Source organism: Myotis davidii, unplaced genomic scaffold, assembly GCF_000327345.1.
Source record: "Myotis davidii unplaced genomic scaffold, ASM32734v1 scaffold317, whole genome shotgun sequence".
Classification (NCBI taxonomy): Eukaryota; Metazoa; Chordata; class Mammalia; order Chiroptera; family Vespertilionidae; genus Myotis; species Myotis davidii.
Genome location: NW_006288994.1, coordinates 1662811 through 1674523, shown reverse-complemented (window position 1 = coordinate 1674523; position 11713 = coordinate 1662811). Strand labels below are relative to the sequence as shown.

Sequence of the window (11713 nt, the reverse complement as noted above, 5' to 3'; positions counted from 1 at the left end):
TATTCTTGGGGGGGGAAGGGGGTGTGGGAGATGCGGGAAGAGACTGGACAAAAATCGTGCACCTGTGGATGAGGACAGTGGGTGGGGAGTGAGGGCGGAGGGTGGGGCAGGAACTGGGAGGAGGGGAGTCATGGGGGGAAAAAAGAGGAACAAATGTAATAATCTGAACAATAAAGATTTAATTTAAAAAAAATAAATTCAAAAAAAATACTAAGCAAAAAAAAGTAAAGGATAAAACAAATACAGCAAACATGAATATTCATTATAATATTCTGTCTACTTTCATGTATGTAAAAGTTACATACTAAACATTTTAAAAAGGAAATAAAGTTATTCTGTTAGAATTAGAGGAAGAGCTATGAAACATCATCTCTTGATACTCTGTCTGACCAGCCAAATCTCAACCAATATGATAGACGCTATAATGAAGAAAACAAGAACTACTTTTTTTTTATGTAAAAAGTGCACACAGGTAACTAACACATAAATGCTTTTTACTCATTGCAAGAAATTCCAACTATCAAAAAATGTGAGGAGTAACAAGTGAACACCCCTCTCTGTGGATTGCCTTTTCCCTGTCAAAACCCCCAATAGTTCCTGCCCCCATTCTTCCCCCGTCATTAACAGCTTAGTGTGAGTGGGAGAATAGATTTGTGTTCTTGGGCCAAACTCAATGCTCAAATCACTCAGTAAAAAAATAATAAAAACAGGGTAGGGGCGGGGGGGAGGGGTAGAATGAGAGGAAAGCAGCTTTCTGAATTGCTGGAAAGGTGGTTGCAGGTATATTATTTTTGGAAAGACACCTAGATGGTTCACTCTTATTCTCCCGATGAGGAGAATATGACCTTGATACTCAGTTCAGCTTATCATCCAGCAGATCCTAAAGTTTGCAAACGGACCCTTAAACCCCAACCCAGGTTAGTAAAGGTATTCTTCCCCAGGAGTGTAATGTTGTATACACTTTCCCCCACAGCCCACATTCTGGAAACTGCTTTCTCAACATGGCAGGGCTCAACCTGGGGAGAGAATGCCACCATCAGCTCCAAGCCCTGACGACTTCCCAGGGTTTCAGGGTGACAGCCATGGCAAGGCGAGCTGCATGGGGCCATGCTGCCTCCCTTTCATTGCATATCCTTAGTTATATGAAACAGGAGCTCATGGTCAATGAGTAGATGTCATCTCTTTTGACTATTCAGCAAGAATGGGCAGCACGTTACACCGAATACAAGGTGGTTTTATAAAAATACACAATGTTGGCATGACTCATACCCTTTACTCCCTAAAACTTGATAGAAGCCTACTGTGCACTAATAGCCGAGCCGTGCACAACAGGAAACACATATAGCAGCTCGGACCGGAAGGGGCCAAGCAGCCACCTACCTCTAAAAAATGTGGCCCCCATCTACTCAGAGTGTTAGGAAGTCAAGTTAAAGGATCGTCCTCCCAAGGGTAAGACCTCACTCTACGTGCAAGGACAGGTGTTCCCAAGGCACAGTCAACAGTGATCTTCCAGGCAGTGTGACACAGTGGACTAACTTTGGACCTCAGAGTCTAACAGAGTTGGCATGTCAGCTCCAACAGTTGTGCGTAGGAGCCCATTAGCTAATGCCTTTAACTACCTGAGCCTCAATACCCTCAATTACAAGAAGAATAAATTAAAACCATCAAATGGCTGAGAGAACAACATGGTGGCCTGCAAATAACTGTAAACAACCACCTAGTCCTGTTTGTTTCCTGAGCAAAAGCCACTCAGTTCAACCATCTAAGGGTTAAGAAAGCCAGCTTGAGTGCAATCAGGGGTAGAAATATTTTATTTCTCAACAAAGGTTCTGTCATTTCAGCCTCGCTGTGCCTCCCCCCAGCTCCTCGCCCGGCCCAATCCCTGCAGCTGCCAGTGGGACTTGTAAGCAGGCCCAGGGCTCCGCAGTAGTGCTCTTTGAAAAAGCATTGTGCTTTCATAAGTCACTTTTCTCTCCTCGGGCTAAGCTCACATGAATCAGATCGCAAGGCACTTCATGCAAACGCCTGACCTTCACTGGCTCTGATTTGCTTGCATTGTCATCGTTTCTTGATTCTTCTAAAGTGCCTTCATTTGCATAATGTTATTCAGGCTCTGCAGTTAGCACTATCTCATTTCTCTAATTATAACCATTTTAGGCAAAGCTATAGATAACCTTCAGGAACCCGTGCCTGTGTGATATTTCATTCACAAGGAAGAAGCAATGGAACCGGACTTAAAGGAAATAAAACAAAAACAGCTCATTTAGGGTGGAAATTTAACACTCTAAGACTAGATTTTCTTTCCCTTTTTGGCAATTAAGAGAGTATTGTCTGTGTCCCCCATGAAAATTTCTGCATACGGGCAATGCTTACTGAAGCAGGGACACTCATCTAAGCAGGACACTGGACATCAACCTGTGCCGTGATGTCTAATTTGAAGTCTCTCTTTCAGCTGTCCCCAGGGGTCCCACCCCACTGCAGGAATGACATCCCAGGCCAAGGCCTGGAATCATTTAAGGAACCAATGTCTACAAGAGACATGACATAGGACACCTTTATCTGCCATCTAGTAGTCTAGATGAGATTGATCCTTCCTTCCATTTTAAAGTTGGTTGGAAAAGACCCAGAAAAAGATTGTGACAGATGGGAGTGGAGACGGGAGCAAGGCGATGACCCCAAACCAAATGTCAGCCCTTTCACTCTTTTGCAAAGACCCCTGATTACCATGTGGATGTGCTAAAGAATAGGAAGGAACATTCATTTTTCATACTACTTATTAAATACCTACTATTCCCCAGACATCAAGTGACAGGCCCTCATTACCTCTCTGGGGTCCTGCCATCGGGTTGAGGGATATGGGCTCACCTCTCATCTTAATATCCTGGCATCCTAGATGCTTCCATACTTGGCCCCACAGCTCTTCTTCCATGCCCTGCACTCCTACACATGCTCCACAGACCTGCTGAAGCCGCCGGCAGCTCATTCTCCTTGAACATGGGCCTCCCGGTCACTGTATGGCAGCTAACCTTTTCATTCTGTCTTGAATGAGCTTACTAAGTCACTTGACTTACTGCAACTTCCTATAATTGTCAAGGTCCGTTTTATGTTTTATTTTTTGCATTTTCTTTTTTCAGTTACAGTTCACTTTCACGCCCCCACACTGGGGATCGAGCCCACAACCAGGGCATGTGCCCTGACCCGGATTGGAACTGTGACCTCCTGGTTCAGAGGTTGATGCCCAACCACTGAGCCACGCCAGCCAGGCTACTTTCAATTATTTTGTGTTGGTTTTCAGGTGGATAGCATAGTGGGTAGAGACAGCCATACTATGCAAAGGGTTCTCCTTGGCATTTCCCATCTCCGCCTGCACCATACATAGTTATTGCCATATTATTGACTATATTCCATTCCCTATGCTGTACTTTGTATCCCCATGACTATGTTGTAACTGCCAATTAGTACTTCTTAATCCCTTCACCAAAGTTCCTTTCAGACACTACGTCTTTGTGAGTCATTCTTAGTGGCTGTCTTTCCTGCAACCTGGTAACACCCCGTTTTCTCACCTACACAGCTCCTCCTCGAGCTGTGGGAACGGAGGAACTTTCTTTGACCCCCCAGTCCAGTTTAGGTTAGGCTTTCTTTGTGGGTTAGCCCACAGTTTTCGAGAAGAACCTTCACCTGTATCTGGCTCCGTCCTTCCTATGAAGACACCCGTGGGAAAGAAAGACAACTGGCTTCCCTCTCTCAGTTCCTCACTCATGTCATCTCATGGAAGGAAGAGTGAGGTATCGGATTCCTGGGTTTGGGAGGAGGGGCTGAGGAAATGTGTCATGACGTCCTCATTTGTTCTCTCCCTCCCCATTCTTCTACCCCCGGATCTGGACTGTTGGCAGGATACTTCCATTCTGGTCTGTTCGCCATCAGGGGGTAAGAGCTTCTTTCTAAGGGGGAAGCTTCGCTGCCCCATTACACCAATGTGGGTGGGTAAGTTCAGCTCTGGCCTGAAGTGTTCTTAGTGAGACCTCTGGGTGACACATCTGGTACCACATCCTTCAATCAGTTTTTGTTGTTTTTTTTAAAATATATTTTTATTGATTTCAGAGATAGAAACATCAATGATGAGGAGAATTATTGACCAGCTGCCTCCTGCACACCCCACACTGGGTGTCTAGCCCACAACCCGGCATGTGTCCTGACTGGGAATTGAACTGTGACCTCCTGGTTCATAGGCTGACACTCAACCACTGAGCCACGCCTGCTGGGCCCTTCCATACGGTTTTTATCACAAATAGCACCCACCTGTTGCTGTGTTTCTCCCCTGTGACTCTCAGCTGACTCCGAACTAGACAGAGCAAAAGGCCATGCTTCAAACCTCCTTCAAGATGGTTTTCAGTATAGTCAGACCAGTTTCTTGCTCTGTCTCTTCTCCTTCGCCTGTAAATTCCTAGAAGACAGGGGCCATATTATTTTCCATGTTTGTATCTTGAGTTTATCACGTTATCTGGTTCAATATCTTCTGTGAACAGATGGATGAGTGGAAACTTTATACCACATTCATGGCTCGTAATATGTCCGAGAACAGAATTGCATGCGTAAATAGAGAGTGGTGCATTCTTGTATAATGAAGGGTGCACGCATGTACGCTCTCCGTGACTAACTCTGACTCAGTGTCACAGGTTGCCTGCCCATTTGCACAACCTGCACCTCACAATGGTGCTGCAGGCCCGCGGTTGAGGAGCACTTTCTTCGCTGCTTGGATTTTCCAGTGCCGAGGACATTGCTAAGGGATTAGCATTTCCGGTGTTCTGGCCTGGGAGGTGCAGAGCTGTTCAACCCTATCACCCAGAGTTGAATCATCCACAAGACACAGCATCAAAGTTAGGTGATAGCGTCCTGCTCGCCCATGATCTTCTCTCTAAGTGTTTCCTCTCTGCCCTTCATAAACCAATTCTGGCCCTTGACGTACTTGAAACCATAACAGCATCTTCCTCAGCCTTCCTTATCGCAAACGAGCTGACACCGCCATCCAGGAAGCCCGGGATGGCTCGAGAGAAAGAAAGCCAATTATGTTTTTCTGAATAGTTTTTCCTCCGAATTCTTATGCTCCTTCCCAGAAATGTAGCTGTGTTATTTTTATCCTGAATTACCATGAATTACCAGTAGGTGTGTCTCTTTCCAGGAGACTTCCTCTGAAAGCACTGGGAAATACGTCAGAATGCATCCTCAATTTCGACACATTAAAAACCATTTTTATTTATTTATTTACTTATTTTAATCCTCACCAAGAGTATGTTTTTGATTTTTAGAGAGAGAGGAAGGAAGAGAGAGAGAGAGACAGACATCTATCAGTTGCCTCCTGTAACCACCCCAACTGAGGATTGAACCCACAACCTGGGTATGTGCTCTGACCAGGAATCGAACCTGTAACCTTTTTGGTGTAGGACTACATTCCAACCAACTGAGCCATCCGTGCAGGACAAAAACATGTTATTTATTAAGTAGCCATCTCTATAGTCTTCACAAAGGAAACAGACACTAATTTGAAGATGATCCCTTACTAGGGTGCTGTCCTCAGAACCCTAGTGTCCACACGAGGGCACTCTTGAGACTAATCCCTTCCCTGGGTGCTGTTCTCAGATTGTCCACACGATGGCACTATTGCTGTTTCTGAGCAATAATGTGAGAGGAGCAAGAGAGATTCCAATGGCTAAGTTCTTGGCACAAAATGATTTGTGAGCCATTATTGAGAAATGACCCTTGCGTTATATTTTTCATTGCACCTTTAAATTTTATACCTGCTTGTATAGTCATACACTCTTTGGCCATTCAAATGATTTGTAATATAAGGAGGGATGTGGTGCATAAACTTTCACCAAAAAGTTTTTACAGGGAGATGAGAACAACGTACAACAAAAGGCCATCATCATGATCGGTGTTCCTATCGGAGACATACATTCAAACCTGCTTTTACAGGAAGACTGGCCTCACGCTTAAGCTTACAGGGTTTGGAGTTAAAAGGCCTGGCTTGAAATAATAATAGCATCTACTTTATATGGTTGTTCTATGAATTAAATAAGAATATTTATTAACCCAGAAATTGACCCAAGCCATTATGCTCAATTCATATTTGACAAAGGAGGCAAGAGCATACAATGGAGTCAAGACAGTCTCTTCAATAAAGGGTGTTGGGAAAATTGGACAGGTATATGAAAAAAAAAAAAAAAGGAAACTAGACCACCAACTTACACTATACACAAAAATAAACTCAAAATGGATATAAGACTTAAAACGTAAGATGGGAAATCATAAAAATCTTAGAAGAATCCATAGGCAGCAAAATATCAGACATATCTCATAGCAATATGTTTACGGATATGTATATCCAATCAAAAAATGGGCAAAAGACCTAAATATACTTTTGAAGGTGGACATACAGAAGGACAAGAGACATATGAAAATGCTCAAAGTCACTAATTATCCGAGAGATGCAAACCAAAATGACAGTGAGGTACCATCTCACACCTGTCAAAATGGCTATCATCAACAAATCAACAAACAACAAGTGCTGGCGAGGATGTGGAGAAAAAGGAACACTTGTGCACTGCTGGTGGGAATGCAGACTTTGCAGTCACTGTGAAAACCAGTATGGAGTTTCCTCAAAAAATTAAAAACAGAACTCCCATTTGACACAGTAATCCCACTTCTAGAAATGTGTCCCAGGAAGTCAGAAACATCAATCAGAAGGAATATATGCACCCCTATGTTCATAGCAGCACAATTCACCATAGCTAAGATTTGAAAACAGCCTAAGTGCCCATCAGCAGATGAATGGATTAGAAAACTGTGGTACATCTATGCAATGGAATACTACTCTGCTGTAAAAAAGAAGAATTCTTACCATTTGCAATAGCATGGATGGACCTGGAGAGCATTGTGCTAAGGGAAATAAGCCAGTCGGAGAAAGAAAAATATCACATGATCTCATTCATTTGTGGAATATAACGAACAACATACTGATGAACAAAAATAGATCCAAAGTCATAGAAGCATCGAAGGGACCATCAAACCTCACAGGGAAAGCAAGGGAGGGTAGGGGAGAGGGAGTAAGGAGGGCTGGGGAGAGGGGGTAAGTGATCAACCAAAGGACTTGGATGCATGCATATAAGCATAACCAATGGACACAGACAAAGGGGGGCGGGTGAGGGCCTGTGCTGTGGAACAGGAGTGGGTGAGGAGAGGTTAATGGGGAAAAAATGAGACATATGCAATACTTTCAACAATAAGGAACTTTTTAAAAAAAGAAGTTATTTATAGGCTAAGCACAGTGGTTGGTGGTCCATGAAGCCTATTTGTTGTAGTCACTGATGTTGTCGTTGACAATGAGGTCATTTCCATCAGTGATTAAATTAGGTAGGGTATACACAGTCAGAAGGAGAGTTTGGAAAACGATGAGCCAGTATTGCATTGATGGGCCCGCTTAATGGGTTCTCCTTCTTCATGCCCTTATCCTGTAACTTGAAGCCCCTTCCCCACCTCTGACTTTGGACGAAGAGTGTATTTTGCTTTGGCCATTAGGATGTTAGCAAACATGCCACAAGTAGAGGCTTGAAAAGCCTGTGAGTATCTCTACATATCTTGCATGATTGAGTTTTCTTGAACATGAAATCCTATCAGCTCCATGGAAGCAAGCCTGACTTAGCCTGCTGGGGGCTGAGAGATTGGGCAGAGCTGAGTTGTCACAGCCAAAGTCTTCTTGGACCAGTCCACACTCTAACATGTGATAGCGAAGCTCACCCAAGATCAGCAGAGCTGTCACCTAACTCAGCTGACCACAAAAGCATAAGTGAGCCCAGTCACGATTCACCAAGCTCAGCCAGGATCAGCTAGAATTTAAAACTAAACTTAATCAAAGTTATAAGGACCCTGGGTCTTATTACCAAAAAGTTATAGGCCTCGGACGGTGACTACCTACCATGACCTGCCCAATTAGAAATTTATTATCAGAACACCCTGTAGGTTTACTAAGATCAAATACCTGGAGATGATGGTTCTCCTTGTAACAGGGCACAGTTGGAAACCTTGGCTATTACTATGGTACGGACAGAAATGTGATATTTGAGAGAGAGACGCACAGACTCAGACAGCTTTAAGGGACTGATGGAAACCACCTGGTTTCCTGACCCCAGAGGCACCCAAGAGTGCCATCTGAGATTCCTTACAAAAAGTCCCAGCAAAGCAGCCTTAAAAATAGTTTGCGGGGTCAAACACTATTCTCGCTACACTTATGTAAATAATCAGGCCACGTTTAATGCACACACATTAGTTTTACTGTGATTATCTTTGATACAATGTGGGGTAATTATAGAGAGGAAAATCATGTTTGCCCCTTTTAATATAATAAATTCTAATCATGTTCCTTCTCTTCGAGGTTTTATTGAATTTGAATGTGTACTATAGCCTCAATGCTAGTTTCCTCAAATACCTGACTTTAATTCTGCTAATGAACATGTCCAGTTTTCTCCCACTCTTCTGATTTGGAATCATTAGGAACAAAGAATGTCCTTGAATCTCCTTGGAAGGGACTCTGCCAGGTCCTACTCAGTCCCCAGATGGCAGCCAAACCAGTAACCTGAACCTGGGATACACATCTCACGATGAAAAAGGGCTCCGTCTGCCATCTGGTTCTGTTCAAATTAAATGGCCTAGGAAGAAAGTCACCAGCACCGAGACAGACTGCTTCTTCCCGGGACGCCACGTCAAGACTTCACACTTGAACTCAACATGAAGCCGCTTTTTCAAAAAATTTCTGTTACTCTTGGATTGGCCTGGAAATATAATACCACCAACCATATCTCCTAGGCCAGTGGTCGGCAAACTCATTAGTCAACAGAGCCAAATATCAACAGTACTTCTTCAAAATAGACTCGCCCAGGCTGAAAACCAACTTCTGTGCATGAGCCACGAAGTTTCAATCGCACTGTACGTGCGCCCGCATATGGTATTTTGTGGAAGAGCCACACTCAAGGGGCCAAAGAGCCACATGTGGCTTGCGAGCCGCAGTTTGCCGACCACGGTCCTAGGCCATTGTTAAAGGGGGTAAACTCTAAAATGTAGAACAACTTATTTCAGGATAGGAGAAAATCTAACGGGGCCCTTGCTTGAGTGGGCAAATGCAGCAATCCCTGCAGATGAAAACATTAACAGTGCCGCCTTAGCGGAAGTGGTTTGTGATGGATAGGATTTATCTTTGTCTGTGGTGGTTACCATTTTCCTTGAATTTATAAATGCCTAGATGGCTAGGCTATCTAACTGAGCCGCCAACTGTTCACAAACACATGGGGACGCCTCATTGGTCAGCTGCCCTGAGTTTACATTGCTGAGGTAGAAAGTACCTACCAGGAGGCTTTCATGACTCAGGATTCATTTTCTTGGGCAGGTTCCTATTTTCCTGGTTAGGAGTAAATACAAATGAGACTATAATCCAGAACATCTCCTTAATTCTTTAAAATATTGCAGAATTTGACTTGTATGCATGCTTATAAGCATAACCAACGGGCACAGATAGTAGAGGGTTAAGGGCCTGTACTGGGAGGGTGGGAGTGGGCTGGGAGAGATCAATGGGAGAAAAAAGGAGACATATGTAATACTTTCAACAATAAAGAATTAAGAAAGAAATATTTCAGAATTTGACGTTAAAGCAATAACAGCTACACAACAAAAATTCTGAGACAGGCTGCCCATAATCTCAGCAGTTCTGGAAATGGTCTCATCCTACAGAAAATACAGCAGGCGAAAGGGGGCTGGCACTCAGGGACCGACCTGGCCGATGCTGTCTTCTCTATCTCAATCTCAGGAAAGAGCCGACCGTAGTTTTCCTTCACATGGAAAGGATTCCCATTTAGGTTTACTGCTCGGCCAAAGGTTATCTGAACTCACTGGCCTATTGTCCTAACTTAGTCCGAAGGAATGTGGACACTGATGACATTATGAGGCCACGGGAAGCCTAACAGCAGGCTGCCACTGGTTGGAATGCAGAGGTAATGCGCACGACCACCTAGGCCTGGGTAGTAAATCCAGCGAAGATCCCAGGGCCTGCCAGACAGGAAAGTTCTTAGGAAGAGCCTGGGCAGGAGCCACTCGGGATATGCCACCAGTGACTAAAACTAAGCTGCTGTCATTACACGCCCAGAGGACGAAGCCAGAAGGCCAATGTTTGGTGGGTTATGTATCTGGATTTTGGGGAACACGTATTCCACCTCAGGGAACATTGCTTACTCCTACCCGTAAGGCTACCTACACATCTAGGTAGACATTTCACCATTTTCCAAACTAGGCCCTCCTCACACACAAGATACCAAACGCATTTTGTTGTCAGTCTGGTCCATTTTAGTCAATGACGTTAGCAGCTGCTCAGATGGAAAGCCTTGCAGTCATTCGTGTTTTTTAAAATCTTCTCCCAATGCTAATAAGCATATTTTATCAGTTCTTCCTTTTAAATATGAAATTTTTCACTATCCTTCCTTTCCAAGCTCCTATTGCCTTTCTCTAAGCGTTTTGCAATTACCTCCTAACTTATTTACTTGCTTCTACTTTGCCAACTTTACTCTTTATTGTATTGAACAGCTACAAACATTTTTCAAACATGAAAATCAGATATTTCATGCTTCCACTGAAAGTATAAATAGCCTATCTATAAATAAAATATCGATAAATAGGTCCTCATTGTGCTGAAAATAAAACATCAAAGCTCTTACAAGACCTACAAGTGCATATATAAACTGACCTCCACTCACTTCTCTGACTGTACTTCCTATCACCCCTTCCCTTTCTCCATCTCATTCACCTGGTTGAGAGAATCCACAAATGGCTTTTCTTTTTCTTTTTCTTTTTTCTGTAGCCAAGCTTTGGCCTACCTCAGAGCATTCATACTTGCTGCTCTTGTCTGGAATTTTTCTCACACTGATATAATGTAAGTTTGCTCCTTCATTCCAGACTCTGCCCAAATGGACCCTTCTCAGAGAAGCTGTTTTTATGACCATATCTAATTTAGATTCCCAGCCCTAACCCTCTTTCTGCTTAGTTATCTTTGTTCTATTTGTAGCGTGTTTCCCTACTGGAAATTACATTATTAATGTATTTGCTCACTAGAGTCCACTAGATCAAAGATAATATAGGCCTGGGTATATAGTACACATTCAAAAAACCCTCTTTGTTTGAATAAATTGATTGAGGTTCACTACTATCTGTGTGTAAGCAACCCAACTATTCAATAGAACTGAGAATTTAGAGATACAATATTGGTTTTCACCATACTTATAGAACAACATCCATAAAAAACTAATACTCATGAATGATAAACAACATTTGAAAATGAACTTATGATTTCAATCCTCACCTTTCCATTCTATGTACATAGAGATATTACACTCAGTGAAACTTTAGTAATCTTCAGTAGAGTCCACATGATTCTTGGTAATAAAAATAGCAGCATAGCACCTGAAACATAGTCACCACTCTATAAATAACTATTACGTCAATACATGTTGAAACATTTGTTTTCATCTAACTTAGTCTGCCAGCTGATGATGCATGGATCTTTGATTTTTAGATAATAAAATTAGTTCCCTAATATTGTTTCAGGATATGGTAATGATTACCTATAAACTTGATATTAGAACTTTGTATTTTTTCCCTCAACTTTTTAAAAAATATT

General features: G+C 42.9%; 1 long non-coding RNA gene across 1 annotated transcript in view; it reads right to left on the bottom strand.

The window, feature by feature from the left end:
* Positions 1 to 9082: 9082 nt before the first annotated feature.
* LOC102757981 overlaps positions 9083 to 11713 on the bottom strand; it is a 9628-nt gene continuing 6997 nt past the window's right edge. Inside the window, exons 3-4 of the long non-coding RNA XR_001513426.1 lie at positions 11396 to 11496; positions 9083 to 9448 (exon numbers count right to left, since the gene is read on the bottom strand). This is a non-coding gene — a long non-coding RNA (uncharacterized LOC102757981). The remainder of the gene's footprint in view (positions 9449 to 11395; positions 11497 to 11713) is intronic.